This window comes from Carassius carassius, chromosome 39, assembly GCF_963082965.1.
Source record: "Carassius carassius chromosome 39, fCarCar2.1, whole genome shotgun sequence".
NCBI lineage: Eukaryota > Metazoa > Chordata > Actinopteri > Cypriniformes > Cyprinidae > Carassius > Carassius carassius.
This window is the reverse complement of record NC_081793.1, coordinates 28,247,031-28,264,389: the sequence shown is the minus strand read 5'-3', so window position 1 is coordinate 28,264,389 and position 17,359 is coordinate 28,247,031.

The following is a 17,359-nucleotide window of genomic DNA, read 5'->3' as shown; positions in this document are numbered from 1 at the left end:
CTGAGTCCGTTTCGTCTGATACCTAACGTTTATTGTATGAGACCTGACACCTGACGTCGTTTTTCCTGACCTGAAGCTTTTCAGTCTGAGGCGCGATGCCGTTTTTTCTGATGACTGAAGCCTTTTAGTCTGAGGCATGACGCCTTTTCATTTGATGACTGAGGTCTGAGGATGTCCTAAAATGTACACCGTAGCGGTGACGTAAGATTCGAACTTAATTTATGAACTTCTCTCTTATCTGCTCACTGACTCAACTGATGATTTTTCCTGAGAAGGGCTTCGAGTGGAGATCCGCTTCCACTTTTAGAAAATTACTGGAACCCAATGAGTTTCCTGACGATTCTCGAACATCTTCCTCTCATGCAGACGAAACGCTGTACTCAAAACGAGAGACAGAGAAAGAACTGATATTATATTGTGTTTTCTGGAATTGGCTGCAAGTTTTAAATGCTCAAATCTGTAATGAAAGGAAAAGAAAAAAATATTTTTTGAAAAAACCTGAAAAGAGAGAGAGATGTGGGGGGGGTAGAACAGAATAGAATAGAAATAATTAAAATAATTACTTAATTCATATATATATATATATATATATATATATATATATATTATTATTTTTTTTTTTTTTTAATTATAGTAAAAGTGCTGCACCCAAAAGAGAGAAAGAATAAATATAACTTTGGCTGCAAAATTTAATTGCACAAATCTCCTAAAAAAAATAAAACTGGAAAAAAATAATCTACTAATTATAATAATTCAATAATCTGAAAAAAAAAACAAGAACTCAAAACAAATCTGCTAATATAAAATGCAATAGATTGTAATGAATTCATGTAATTATAATAATTCAAAAACACAATTCTGCTAAAATAAAATACATAATTATAATAAATAATTTTAATTATAATAATTATAATTAAAGTCTGCTAAAATAAAATAAATAATTCCCCTGGGAATCACTTATTTTGGGCTGGGAATAGAGATCTGCTTCCACTTTTGTGAGATTTAGTTGGTTACATCCGACACAGATAACATGCTACTTGATAAACACATGCAGTGTAAGAACCAGCGAGGTTTGGATGGATGAATTATTGAGTAAGAGCCCTTAGACCCTTGACCTGCCCTTCAGCTTTATAATAAGAGTCTGGAAAGCATTTGCATCTCATAAAACATTTTTTACGGATGAGTCCCAGAGATCCTCCATCACTGTCCTGCGTGAACAGCTGTTCTCCTTCAGTCTGATCAGGGCTCTCCAGCACAGAAAACATTTGTCAGGATGAGCTGATTTCCTGTTGCCTTCACACAGATGAGATCGTTTCCATGTATGAGCAGATAAACCTGGCTCAGGCCTTCATCTGGAGCTATTAATAAAGCAAGGTCAATGTCCAGTGGCAGATTTATAGTTTAGGGTATAGCACCAGTGCAGTGGAGGGACACTGGACACAGATTTCACCTTGGACATTTAGTTGGCAACTCAAAAAAGTATCAAAAGTGTTTATAATAATCAGACCTGAAAACAGATTCTTATTAGCAGGGGAGGGGGAGGGGCATTCTCACTTGGGAGAGCGTTTGATTGGTCAAAAATCTGTGTAGTGCAGCATGAGTCATACATATTTTCCCATTTCCCGTTTCATTTGAAATGCACAAATGTGCTAAAATAAAATAATAAAAATGTTATTCTGATAATATGTTAATTCAAAATATTTGCTGAAATAAAAAATTATAATAAATAAATTCAATTATAATAATATATATATTATATATATATATAATTAACAAAATACAATTAAAAAATTTTTTTCATGTGTGCAAACACAAATCTGCTGTATATAAAATTAATGTAAATATAGAAAATATACACATAATAAAAATAATTTGATTTGAATTTAATAATCCAAAACCATTTGCAAAAATAAAATCGTAATAGCTATAATAAATAATTTCATTATAATAATTCAATAATTAGAAAACACAAATCTGCTAAATCTACAAATAAAATAAATATACCTATATAAAATAAAACAAATAAAAATATATGTGCTTCAATAAAATACTAATCTGTGTGCAGAAACACACATCTTTAAAATATAAAATAAATATAAATATATAATTATTTTTTATTTTAGTTAATAATATAAAGACAGTAGGTGAAATACAATTTAAATAATTTAAATAAATAAATAAACAGTAATAATAAATAAAATAAATAGACATATATAGAAACAATTATTTAATTTTAATTGAATAATTCAAAGACATTGGATAAAAATACAATCGAAATAATTATAATAAATAATTGAGCTCTAATAATAAATAAAATAAATATACATAAATAATAAAATACAAATTTAGTTACAGTAATTTAATAATAAAAAAAATCTGCTGCAATAAAATACAAATCTGTGTGCAGAAACACAAATCTTTAAAATATAAAATAAATATAAATATAGAAAAAAAATATTTTTAATAATTCAAAAACATTGCGTGGAATACAAAATAAATATTTATAATGGATAATTAAACTCTAATAATAAATAAAATAAATATTCATATATATATATAAATACTAATTTAATTAAAGTAATTTAATAATTCAAAAATAACTGATGCAATAAAATAAAAAAATAATTCTAATATATTCACTAAGCTTGATTATTGTATTACTTTGCATTTAATCAATGTTTTGGGAATGTATTTTTGGGTAACGACTCATGAGTCAAGTTTGAAAAACACTGCAGTAATAAATCACAGCGAGTTCCCATTTGGTTTAGTGAGTTGATATGAAGCAAAACAGGATTTCAATTCTTATCTTAGCAGCAGAGACTGTATCCTTTAACCTGAATCATACGGGGGACATTTACCTCACTGTTTCCACCACAAACACACACACAGACAGCTCCTTTATCCTACTAACCATTCATGCTGTGTGTGTGTGTGTGTGCGTGCGTGCGTGCGTGTGTGTGTGCGTGCGTGCGTGCGTGTGTGTGTGCGTGCGTGCGTGTGTGTGTGTGTGTGTGTGTGTGTGTGTTATCAGGAGTAATTGTCCCGTGTGCTTCCTGTCAGGCTGATATAAATGAAACATACACGTCCAGCTGTTTATGAGATCTGATGGTTATAAAACCTACATCAAAGTGACCCGGTGTTTGAGCAAACAGAGATGTTAGAATTATATATATATATAATTTGAAATAAAACATTGTAAATGTTTAATTTTTGTAAAGAAAATTAATTGTAAAATTATTAAAAGCTTTAAAAAAATAATTTTGTTATAATAATAAAAAAAAAGTATAAAAAATAATTTCATAAAAATAATCGATAAAATAACATACATTAACACGATAGGATACACAACGCATTTAAACCTAAATGTTTTTTTGGTATTTATCATTATAACAGTCTAGGTTTTTTATTTTATTTTTTTCAGCTGTAGTTTGAGTAATTTTAGTACATCAAACTAAACTAAATGACATTGAGAAATGTTGCTGAAATAAAATAAGTTTAGGTTTTTAAATAATTAGAGTTAAATTGACTATACTTCAAGTAAAGTAATTTATTACGACATCATTTTTATTATTTTGTGTGTTATTACATATTATATATATATATATAAGCAATACACACACACATAAATTTTGTATTCAGGGTGAAATATGATCTGGAAATATTCTACAGTGATGTCAATGGCTTTGTTTCACTGGTACGTTTAGGGATGTCCCATATAACTGATCTATACAAGTACAAACACAGCATAGGATGGCCAAAACACACACACACACACACAGACACACACACACACACACACACACACACACACACTCACGTTTGATTCTATAATCAATTCCACTTGACTGGTCGTATATCATCCAGCTCCTCACACACACACACACACACACACACAATCGTCCTATTCTCTCCTCTGCCGTCTGCACATTTGCCAAGGTCGACACTAGGAAATGATCCGGAGATTGTGTCAGTAGATTTATGTCCTGGCTCTCTCTCTGTGTGTGTATTTACAGAAGAAAAGCTCACAGATGCTGTCCTGAAATCATGTATGTAACCCCACGGAACAATGCTGTGTCTCACACGTGTGTGTGTGTGAATATGAACAGGCTTTGTGTCAAAGTATAATCAAGCATAGTTAGGACAAAAATGTATTATAGTAACAGACTTAAGCTTAAATGGCAGAAGAAAACACTCTGTTGTTGTTAATGTGTGTGTGTGTGTGTGTGTGTGTGTGTGTGTGTGTGTGTGTGTGTGTGTGTGTGTGTCTGTGTGTGTCTGTGTGTGTGTGTGAGAGAGTGTAATTGCTTTCTGTTGTTTATTTCGCTTCTCTAGGCTTGACTTTGAAAAAATGTTTTTCCACTGACACTGATATGGGTCTATAGGATGGGAATTACAAAAAAAAAGCATAGAAATAAAATAAAAACAAAACAAAATTTTGGAAAATAAAAAAAAATAAACATTTTACATTTGAAAAAAAAAATATACAAATGAAAAGTGTACAAATTGTGAAATGTACACATTAAAAAATGTAAAAAACAATAAGACTTAATTTAATAGTTTTAAAATTAAATTTAAAAATATTCAAAAAAATAACAAATAAATTTTTTTAAATTAAGCAAATGTATTTTAATTAATTATAGTTTAAGTAATAAAAGTAATTAATTAATTAAATTAATTAATTAAATATAATTTAAATTAAATAAATATATAATCAATGAATAAATTAATAAATGAGTGAATGCAAGTTTGTCATCACTGAGATTTCTATTGTGATGCGACACAATCCCAGCCAATCAGAACTGAAGATGAAGCTGAGTGTCAGAGTAACTGAACTCGATTACATACACAAACACACACATGAGGCCGTTCCAGGCCAGCGTTTCTCACCGACGGTAAATCTCATCCTCACCTAACAGTATTAGCAGCTTAGTGTTTACATGCAAAATAAAGACACTGAGACTGAGCCGAGATCAGCAGACTCACACTCCAGTCTGTAATTAATTCAGCCTTCAGCTGCATGCATGTGTGTGTGTGTGTGTGTGTGTATGTGTGTGTGTGTGTGTGTCCGATCGCTGGATAATGCATTTCCTGCTAAAATCTACTTAGCAGATGCTTGATTAGTGTTTACGGTGAAAACAAGCTGTTGCTTGAGCACCAATAATCTGAGTGAGCAAAACTCACTGTAATGCAAGGATGCTGAGTATTTGTCGAAGTTTAGTTGCTAGGTGTTTTCTTGCTGGTCCAAGTCAGTCTAAACATGACTGGTGTAATTTGGATACACTGAAATAGGCTAATAATGACACACAGCTTCAAAGATTCAAGCAGCACAGTTTGTATGTGTAATAGACACACACACACACACACACATGTGAAGTTCTCCAGAGGGGGTTTCCAGCAGCATCCGGTCAGCACAGGTGGCCCGAAGACTTTCCAGAAGCAGGAACAGCCCTAAAAATTCCAGCAAGACCAAATTAGATCTGAAGCATCCAGCTGAAACAAAACGCTTTTACGGAGTCAAACGCCTTCTGTGCAAACACTCTGGTGAAACTATACACTCACTATGTATATGACATGTCAGTCATGTCTAAGTCAAAACTGTTTATTTACTTTCATCCACATTCCTGCACATCCAATTCTAGTGTACATTATGAAAATAAAATAACAAAATAAAAAATGCATAAACTATTTTGATTATTGTTACTATATTTACTCATTGTGAATTATTTCAGTAAAATATATGTCTAACCCATTGTGACTATTTATGTAGTGTACATTATTTTACATTATAAAACTAAGTAATGTAAAACAAATTAAAAAATCTAAACCATAGGGACAATATTCACTTAGTATATATTATTTTAATAAAATAAAATAAAAAGTCTTAATCATCGTGACTATATTTGCTTAGTGCTTATTATTTCTATATATATATAAAAAAAAAAAAACATTTGGAAACCATTGTGATTATTTACGGAATGCAAATTATTGTAATAAAATAAAAAATTAAATATAAAAACAAAATAAAGTGAAACAAATAAAGAAAACTAATTCTAAACCATTGTGACTATATTTAGTTAAAATTTTAAAATAAGATAAAATAAATAAATAATACAAAATAATAAAATTAAAAAAAAATAAAAAAAATAAATAAATAACTCCGCCTCTGCTTTAGGCTTCTGTTGTAATTCATGCAGGTTTCCTAAAAATCCTGATGATGCAATGCCGTAATATTTTTGGAGATATGTGGAGATGCTCTGAAGGCTGAACTTCACTTACAACCTATACATGCCACTCAAAACGCCTAAATAAATAAACATGAATATTAATATGTATATCCTGTTTGACAAAAACAGATTGAATGTGTTGCGAACAGCACTTAATAAGCCAAAACCTAAAGTGTGACCTGGAAAACCTTACAACGAAAGGTCAAACATTGTAAAATGAGTCCTAAACATCTGTATGAAGCTTCAGAAGCTGTTTGAATCTGAACACAGAAGAAAGAAAGTGTATAATTGAAGGATGACTAAAGTACCAGTTGAAAACAACCTTGGGTTGCGTGAAGCTTTTACGAGATTGGGTTCAGTCGAGTAAATTGCTCCTTCGACATTGTGTTCCTGCGTTTACGAGCCTCCTGACAGCTTCACCATCAAACAACAACACAAACACGCTCGTTAACAGATTAAAAGAACTAAGGGTTAACCTGGTTATAGTCTGAGTGAGGTCAAACACAGGACACAAGCAGGACAAACCTTATTAACTTCATACATCAGAACAAACAGACAGGAGCTACAACTATCAGCTGCTCTCAGCCGTCATAAATTAACCCTCTGCAAACACATCACCTGGCCGTGATGAGACTCACAGGTACACGGGACATTCTGGCCATCTCAGGAGGTCTGGAACAGATCTGGGATCAGAGGACAGCGATTTATAACCCGTCACCTGTCAGTGATGTGAATACAGAAGCACAGCTGACATGGAAAACACACTAAAAACTAAACACAACTGTGAAGGTCACGACCCTAAACTGAGTCACATGTTAAATATATACACAACCATTTAAAGTTTGTGGCTTTTGCTGCTCACCAAGGCTGCATTTATTGATTAGAAAAAGCAGTAAAAAAAATTGAAATATTATTACAATTTAAACCAGCTGTTTTCTGTGTGAATCTGTGTTAAAGTGTAATTTATTTCTGTGATGCTCCGCTGTATTTTCAGCATCATTCCTCCAGTGTCACATGATCTTCAGAAATCAGAATAATATGATGATTTACTGCTCAAGAAACATTTCTGATTATCATCAGTGTTGAAAACAGTTGATATTTTTGTGGAAACTGTGATGCATTTTATTTTTCAGGATTCACAGATGAACAGAAAGTTCAAAAGAACAGCGTTTATTAGAAACAGAAATAAATTGCTACATTTAATTTCCCCCAGAATGTAACGTTATCTGAACATTTATTTGTAATATTCTAAATGTTCCATTTTCTCATTGTGATATGAAAGTTCTTTAAATGTAAAAAAAAAAAGAAAATCTTCAAATTTTATTTTATTTTCACCCAAAACATAACATGTTTATTTTTAATATTCTAAAAATGTTTTATATAAAATAAATTTATACTTTTTTTTTTTTTTTTTAGCTATAATCATATTCTTGGTCATTATAAATTGGGAGTGTTATTATTGCTCTTCCTATTGCAAGTCATTACATTTCCATTTACTCACATTAGATGTTTTGTTCATTCAGTTGGTCATTTAAAGACACACTCATCTTTAAATAATGAGGCACAGACAGACTCCACAGATATTGTGTTCTCGAGTGTGGAAGAGGAAAACAGCAGCTAAAGGGAGCGTGTCAATGTCCCTGTGGGCATCTTCAGCTAACAAACACCCGCAGGCCGCCAGACTCCAGACACCGGCTACTAATTAACCTGGCAAACACACACAAACCAGCAGTTCAGTGGCCAATAACAAGTTCTTCACCAAACCTAAAGCTGTGGGGCGTTTGATGTGTGTTTGTGAACTGAAGGATGTTTTAAAGCTTAAGACGCCTTCTTTTGGCCCAGTATTAAGGGAGACTCTGTCTCTGCAGAGAAGGCAAGAAAGTATAAATATGTGATGAAAAAATTGGAAATGTTTCCTTAAGGGACTTAAAGTTTTTCTTAAAGTAGCAATAAAATAAAAAAAATCATATATTTTATGAAAAACAAAAACCTGAAAAAAAAAACCCTGAAAAATTAGAAATATGGCATTGGCAACTAAATGGAAACTTAAAACTCCAACTATTAGAAATTGTTTTCTTAATTGATATAAAGCAAAAATAAATATCAAATTTCTTTGGCAACTAAATAAAAAGAAATTAAGGACTAAAATTACTAAAACTAAAACTATTAGTAGTTGTTTTCTTAATTGAAATAAACCAGATATAAAATAAAAAAAATTTAACGTTAAACTAAAATCTGAAATAATCCCTCTCCAAAAAACATTTATTTTAAAAAGCTAACTTTAAGGACTAAAATTACTAAATGTTGTTCTTCTAAACTTAGTGTACTGAATTAAAATAAAGTAGAAATTAAATAAAATGAAATTTAAATATTAGACAAAAAAACAACAACAAAAAAACTATTTAGAATCAGAAAAATGCTGACTTCAATTCAGTTAGTTGCCAGTTAGTTAAAGTACTTAAAATAATAATAATAATTACAAAAAAAGTATAATAGTTATAATATAAAACCAATAAAAAAGCTAAAAAAGATGCACATAAAAAAAAATATAAATACATAATATAATAGTATATAAAGCATAATATATATATGAGTTTTAGTTATTTTATTTAGAATACTACCTTCTACGTCTTTGTAGGCAGTATACAGCAAAGCAGCTATTTAGATTTTAAAACAGCACTTTGCAAAATCATAGTTCAGCCTATCAATAATCTTTCCAGACTCAAGGACAGTGTGACCTCTGACCTCAGCAGTGCTACTGTAACCCCTCACAGCAGAGGTCACAGGGGTCACACACTCTCAGGTTTGGATCTGACCTCAAAACCAGTTCAATACAGGTATATACAGAAGAGCTAAAAACAGCAGCGTAAACACATCCACACCCGTCAGGATCATAAATCAGCTCTAATTGGCAGTCAGTAATGTTGAGTTACAGATTAATCAGAGCTCTGGAAGAAACAAACACAGAACACTGGACACACACCTGCCTGAAAAAAGAACAGATTTAACACCAAACTTCATTCTGTGCTGTGCTTTGATCCCAGCTAACAGAGAACGTCCGCAGAAGCACTTTTTAAACGTTAAATAAACGTTAGGACAACGTGTTATATTTATGGAACGTTCTAATGACAGTAATATTCGCTATATGCTTATACAACTAAAAAGCAACATTCTTTAAATATCCACATAACGTTACTTTTCCTTGATGAATGAAAACATTTTTAGAATGTTAAAAATAAACATGTTATGTTTTGGGTGAAAATAAAATAAAATTAGAAGAAAGTTTTATAAAAATGTTCCGAACTTTCTAATCCCAATGAGAAAACTGAACATTTTAATATTCTCAGAATATTAAAAATAAATGTTCAGACAACGTTACATTCTGGGTGAAATTAAATTTAGCAATTTATTTATATTTCACATAAAAGCTGTTCTTTTGAACTTTCTGTTCATCTGTGAATCCTGAAAAATAAAATGTAAAAATCAAAAATAAATTACACTTTAACAGAGATTCACACAGAAAACAGATGTTTGGAATAGTAAAAAGTTTTCACAATTTTACTCTAGTTTTGATCAAATAAATGCAGCCCTGGTGAGCAGAGGAGATAGAAAGAAAGAGAGAGAGAGAAACTCTCTTCTGCTTACCAAGGCAGAATTTTAATGTTTTTCTTTTTGAAAGATCTAGTGTATGTTTTTTACGTCATTCTGACACCTCCCTCCAGTCGCTGTTGACACTCATTCCTGCACAAACCCGGCAGGTTTAAAGAGTCAGAGCTGATTTTTCTAAACCAAACCGGTGTCAGATTGAGTTCCAACAGAAAACACACACACACAAACTTGCCAGGAAAGAATAGCAGACCAGTTTAATTTAGCAGAAAGATGTTAAATGACATTACATCAGAGCTCAGATTCACATCAACACATGCAAATCATCAGAGCGAAAGTCATTCATTCTGTGTGTTTCTCAACCATTGAGGAGATTGTTCTGAGGTCCAGTGTAAGTGAATGGTCTGAGACTGCGAGACTCACAATAACTACAGCACACACTCATTCATTAAACACAACACGATGACAAAACTGAGAGTGTCGAACGACAGCCGGAATCAGCACACATCCATCACTGTCTCTCAGATCTTTGTGTTCATCACATTCTCTCTCTCTCTGATGGAGTTCATCAATCATGTGTTAAGAGACATGGCTAGTATCTCAGCATTTACACACACACACACACACACACACTCACACACACACATACTCACACACACACACACACACTCACACACACACACACACACACACACACCCACACACTCACTCACACACACACACACACACACACACACACTCACACACACACACTCACACACACTCACACACACACACACACACGCTCTCTCACACACACACACACACACACAATATATGGTAGTAACATTGTAAATGTAACAGATTGAACTTAAATTTACAGTAAAAACATATATATTATATTATATTAACTGATATAACATTAATATACCCAAATATATATTTTTAAATACAAATACAAAATACAAAGAAAGAAAATAAGAAAGTAAAAACTAAGCAACATAATTATAAATTTAAAAAGAAATTAAGGTTAAGTGTCACAGAGGGAATTCTGGGAATATAAGTTTACATTTTTCATCATAAATTATAAGATGACTTAAAACACTGTACACTGAACAGTATTTTACTGTAAAATTACATAAAATGTCCCATTTGACCTATTACCGTTTTTACCATATATAGTAAAGAAACTTAAATTTAACCAATAAACAGGTTTAATAAAATGACAAAATAATATAATTATAATTACAATTTTAAATTATTTGTCAAATATCTTAATAACAAATTACTATTATTAAAATTAAAACGGTAAATTAATATAATATTTAAAATTAAAATACATAAAACAAAAGCAATTAGTTTATGTTTGTTCTAGAACAAACCATGGTCCTGAATAATATGGATAATATTATGGTTCTTTAAGGGAACAAAGTTAACCAATTAGCAGGATTTACTGTAGTGTCTTTTCAGTCTTTTTTGGTCAAAATTTGTAGTTGCTTGCTAGTGTGCGCTTCATAAAATCTAAAACTCCGAATTCAGTTCATGGCCTCGTCCACACGTGGTCTGAATTTATCTTTGTGAGAAATAAGAGAAGAATGAGTGGAGAAAAACGTGATCAGCATGATAAACGAGGAGCGAGAAAAGAAGAGCAGAATCACAGACACAACATACATCATCAGAAACAGAAACAGAGAGACAGAGTCTGCTCAGGGTTTGAGTTCAACTTCTCTCATTAATTCAGCTCTAACTGTTACACACACAAACTGTAGATTGTCAGGTTTTGGAGGTTGTAGCCTAAATGTGATACTTTGAGAAATGTAATATTACAGTCTGACCGCTCTTTGACTTACCCTGATAGAATGTTCAGTTCAGAATGTTCAACATGTATCCAGCAGTGATGACATCATCATAGTATTAGCATACTGAATTCCGATTGGTCTTCATTCCTGCGATTCTCCTAGTGTCACTGGGATAAAACTTCACTTTCTTTACTGAAGATGCTCATTACGGTCAGTACAGTGCCAGGTGTTTGAGAAAGATTTTGATAACAAATTACCCAATCTGACATAAAAAAAAAAAGACAAAGAGAAAGAGAAATTATAAATTGTGGAGAAAATAATACATTCATAGTTAAAATGGCAATAATAAATAATCTAACTTTGTAAATATAATCAAATCGCAAATATAAATTAATGTTACATAACTTAATGCATTTGAATACTAAAAATATAATAATAATATTATAAATTAATACAAACTGAATGCAGTTAATGGTTCTATGAAAAAAACTAACTACTGAAACGAACTAACTAAATAAATGTGTTATTTTAGTGTCACTCTTAACCTATTATAATTTATGTTTTTGATTTTTCTTAGTGTTTACAGTTCTTATTTTATTTATTTTTATTTCAGTTTAAGTTTTAGTTATGTAAGTAAAATAATAAATGTTGCCATTTTTATGGTTGTAGTTTTTTTTTTTTTTGTCTCAGTTAAACATAATAACCCTGATCCATAAAACCATTATTTAATATTTATTTATTATTATATTAATCTATAATATTTCATAGTATATATTATTTTTAGGAATTAATTAATACATTATAGGATTTTATACACATTTATGATTATATTTATTAATTATATTAATTTTGATTAGTATTTGCATGGTTCTCCCAGGTACCTCCAGAAGTTCCTCGATACATTGATTTTGATATACTGAGCAGCTGAGGATCATTGAATGAATCCGTGTGATTTTGCCCCAGAAACCCATGAACAGTGAATCCAGTTTGAACAGGCCTTTAATCCTGAAGCATCTGAATCTCAGAGAGCTGCTCTGCGGTCCATGATGACTGTCCTGAGCTGCAGCGTGTAATTAAAGCTGCTGGAATGGCCTCAGAAGCTCTTAATGGCTCTGTTAATGACAGGTGAGGCCAGGAAGACACACCTGACACACAAACAGATCCGGGGCTGAAGACTGAGATTATGATGTCACTTTCTGACAGGCAGCAGCTGATTGGGTCACGTTTGTTTCTCTGACTCCCACCTGAGAACCTGTTAATGATCCATCAACACACACACACACACACACACACACACACACACACACCATGCATGTACACCTCCAAAAGAATACAATAATTTGGTAAATAATCTGTTTTAACCCTTTTAGCACTACTTTTAAATATTGATTGAAGATTTTTTTTCTGGATTTTTTTACACTGAGCTCATGCAATGCATCATGGGATTGCCTGAAAATAAAAAGAGATAAAAATTACAAAAACTAGACACACTTCATCCGTCTATCTATCTATGTATCTATCTATGAGTGTGTGTATATATATATTTTTAACTAATTAAAAATATGCATATGAAAATATAAATTATAATATATTTTAACACTTTATATATTTATAATACTATTATAGTTTTTCATAAATTTATATCACATTAATTTCTTATTGTAATTTTATTTTATAAATTAATGATGTTCTATAATTTCTTATTTTGATTTAAATTATATTTATCTATCTATCTGTCGCTCTCTCTCTCTCTCTTTATCTATCTTATCTATCTATCTATCTATCTATCTATCCTTCTATCTATATTTATTTGTATAAAAATGTTTTGAATATTAAGGGAACGTTATCATTTTGCAAACTTTATGGGAGCATTATTTATGAATGTTCTCTGAATATTCTGAAACAAGTAGTAACTTTAACTTTTAAAAAATGTTGGATAACATTAAATAACATCATTAAAGACCGGGCAGCTTTGATATGAACATTCAATAAATGTTACTGTAAAAACTTGTTTGTTGTGTTTTGTAAAAATTAAAATGAATGTAATTTAAGTACTTAGTAAATTTGAATTACTAATGTAAATAAACACTATTTTAAATAACATAAACTGAATGCAATTAATGGTTCTATAAATTATAGATCAGCCAAAATTTGAACGAACATTCCATTAATGTTACTGAAGGAGCGTTTGTTCAGCGTTTCAGGAGAATAGCGGTGTATAAAATCAGTTCACCACAAACACTGTCGACGTTCACACAGGAAATGAACTGCTAAGGTGATAAGATCCAGTGAGGCCTGTGTGTGTGTGTGTGTGTGTGTTTGATGAACACCGCTCTGATGCCACACACAACAGCTCTGTTTCATACATGCGAGTGAGAGAAAGTGTCTATCCGGTGGAATTTTATTGTCTGCTGAGAGCTTGAGGATTCATGGAGAAGCTGTCGTGTGATTTACATGCATCCTGTAAGACATTTCCTGTAGACTTTACAAGCTACTCGACAAGACGATAAAGAGCACGCGCTGGTGTTTGTGCTGATGCTCTGACCTCTGGGTGACCTCTGACAGGAATGCTGCAGGTTTAGAGTCAACATTAAATCAGAACACAACTGTTTGCTTTCTTAATGCATGTTCCTGCTCTCACAGTCATTGATTAATCAGAGCACGTCACTCCCAATAATAAAACCTGTTTGCTTTTGCAATCTTTTAATCAAAATATGATAACTAAGTTGTCAACTTTCTTTTCTGGATAATATCAATCCCTCCCTTCCAGACACCTGGAAAACATTCTACCCTTTAAACATTTGGGGTCAGTAAGAATAAAAGAAGTTAAAGTGTAAAGAATAAAAGAAGTTCAATTTAAAGTGACAGTGAAGACACGTATAATGTTATGAAAGATTTCTATTCCAAATAAACGCTGTTCTTTTGAACTTTCTATTCATCTGCGAATCCTGAAAATTAAAATGCATCACAGTTTCCACAGAAATATTGTGCAGCACGACTGTGTTCAACACTGATAATAATCAGAAATGTTTCTCGAGCAGTAAATCATCATATTTTCATGATTTCTGAAGATCATGTGACACTGAAGACTGGAGGAATGATGCTGAAAATACAGCGGAGCATCACAGAAATAAATTACACTTTAACACAGATTCACATAGAGAACAGCTGATTTAAATTGAAATAATATTTCACAATTTTACTGTTTTAACTGTATTTTTGATCAAATAAATGCAGCCATGGTGAGCACAAACATAAACATAAAACAAAAATAACTTTTTAATGGTAGTGCATGTTGTTAACGTTATTAGTTTAGTGGCTATGCACTAAAGTAACGTGATTATTGTTTATAATTATAACTTCAAAATTGTCTTCTGTGGTAAACAACATCAAAACACTTTGTATGCTGACAGTAGATCTTTATCGAACCCGTAACATTCCTGTAAGAGGTCAGTCTCAGTTCAGACGATCAGCCGGAGAGACGTGATTGAACTGATGAAGATGATCCGAGTTGTCAGCAGAACAAACACTCGAGAACAGCCATTAGCACAGGTAAGACACACACACACACACACACACCTGCACCTGAGGGCCAAACAGCTAGCAATAAACTATCCAGCAATTTGAATGAAATCACGAACATGCAAAATACCTCCAGTTAGTAATCTGTTTAAAGGAATAGTTCAGCCAAAAATAAAAAAAAATTTACTGAAGATGTGCTCACCCTCAGGACATCCCAGATTAGATTGAGTTTGAATCTTCATCAGGTTTGTAGAAATGAAGCATTGCATCAGTGTCTCATCAATGGATGCTCTGCAGTGAATGGGTGCCGTCAGAATGAGAGTCTGATAAAAACATCACAATAATCCACAGCACTCCAGTCCGTCAGTTAACATCTGGAGAAGACAAAAGATGCAACACATCCAGCATTAAGACGTTTTGACCTCAGATTGTTAATTCTGGCTAAAATATGAGTCCTTCTCTATCAATAATAATGTGAGAAAGTGGTCTGGCCTGAATCAGGAGAGAAATCTGCACAGATCAAGCACCGTTTACATTTTTGTTTAGCTGAGACACTGATGCAATGCTACATTTCTCCAAATCTGACGAAGAAGAAACAAACTCATCTACATCTTGGATGACCTGAGGCTGAGGGTGAGCACATTTTTAGCAAATCAATTTTGGAAGTTCGGAAGTAAGTCACACAGGTTTGGAAGGACTCCGAACTGCCTAAATGAATGCTTTCAGTGTGAGGCATCTGACTCGCAGCTGGTGTGTGTCAGGGTCAGTCTGAGGTCAGCGGAGTCTGCTGATGTTCTTCTCTTTAGACAGCGCTGTGACAAACAGCTGCACTGCAAATGCCACGGCTTTAAATTCTCACTGAACGCTCGACCCGAGATCTTAAAACGTATTTACCTTTTCACACAGCCAGCTGTCCGTGTGTGTGTGTGTGTGTGTGTGTGTGTGTTAGTGTTTGTGGAGGGAGTTACTGGAAGTCTGTTCACAGGGTGTGGATCAGCCCCTTCAGTGTCCAGAAACACTTGAAATAAAGTTAGATTTTAAATCACCAAATATAAACCCATTAAACTGCAGGAATTCATCAGAGAGAAGAAAGGCTTCATGAAGTTACTGATTTGATTTTGCTTCAACTCTAACACAAATGTCATCAATCCCTTAGTTTGTAACTCCTCCCCTCGAACCATGTGACCTCATTGTGGATGCATATATATATATATATATATATATATATATATAAAATCACATTCTGAATGCATAACAAATAAAAAATAAAATAATAATATAAAAAATGACAAAACCCTCCAAAATACGAAATGTTTAAGATATTAAAATAAAATCTAATGCAAAATATTAATAAAAACTATAATAGTATATCAATGATACTAACATAACACTGTTTAGATGTTAGTATGATGAGTTATACCATAATATTAAAGAATTACAATTTAATTACAAGAATTACATTATTTTACAACTTAATTACAAAGATGTCTAACACTAGCTCGCTCTGTTATTTTTTTTTTCTATCTGTTTTCTTTTTATTTATTATATTATTTAAAATCCCATGCTATGTGTACTGTGTTAAGCTAACTGAGACTTGTTATAGCACTTATATATCATTGCTCTTTTGTTGTTTTTGATTGCTTCCACTGTCCTCATCTGTAAGTCGCTTTGGATAAAAGCGTCTACTAAATGAATAAATGTAAATGTAAATGTATTTAAATAATTAATCATTTTTATGGTTTAAATGTACATTTTCAGGGAGATATTTGAGGTGGCAATAATAAAAATAAAACATTATCCACAAGTTTACTGAATATAGCATATATATATATATATATATACATACACACACACATCATATAACATACATACACATACTTTTTATTATTATTTTCTCATTGGATGCATGCATAAAATCAAGTTTTTACTCATTAAGTGTATATCAAATTACTGAATAAAACTTGTGCATGTCAGTTCACTTGCAAACTGACACTGACGTCACAGTTCCTTCACAGTTTTTGAGTAAACGTGGGTGTTGTGAGTATATTAGTTTGGTTTTGAGAGTTCAGCTCACCTAGAAGGGACAATAAAAGTGTGTGATTAGGCCGGCGTGGTGTTTGATCGGCGTGTAACCGCAGCAGCAGCTGTGTCTGAATCACATGCTGAAAGCCACAGATCTGCTGTTCCCATCAATCTCACAGCGAATGGTTCATTTCACATCGCCTGGAG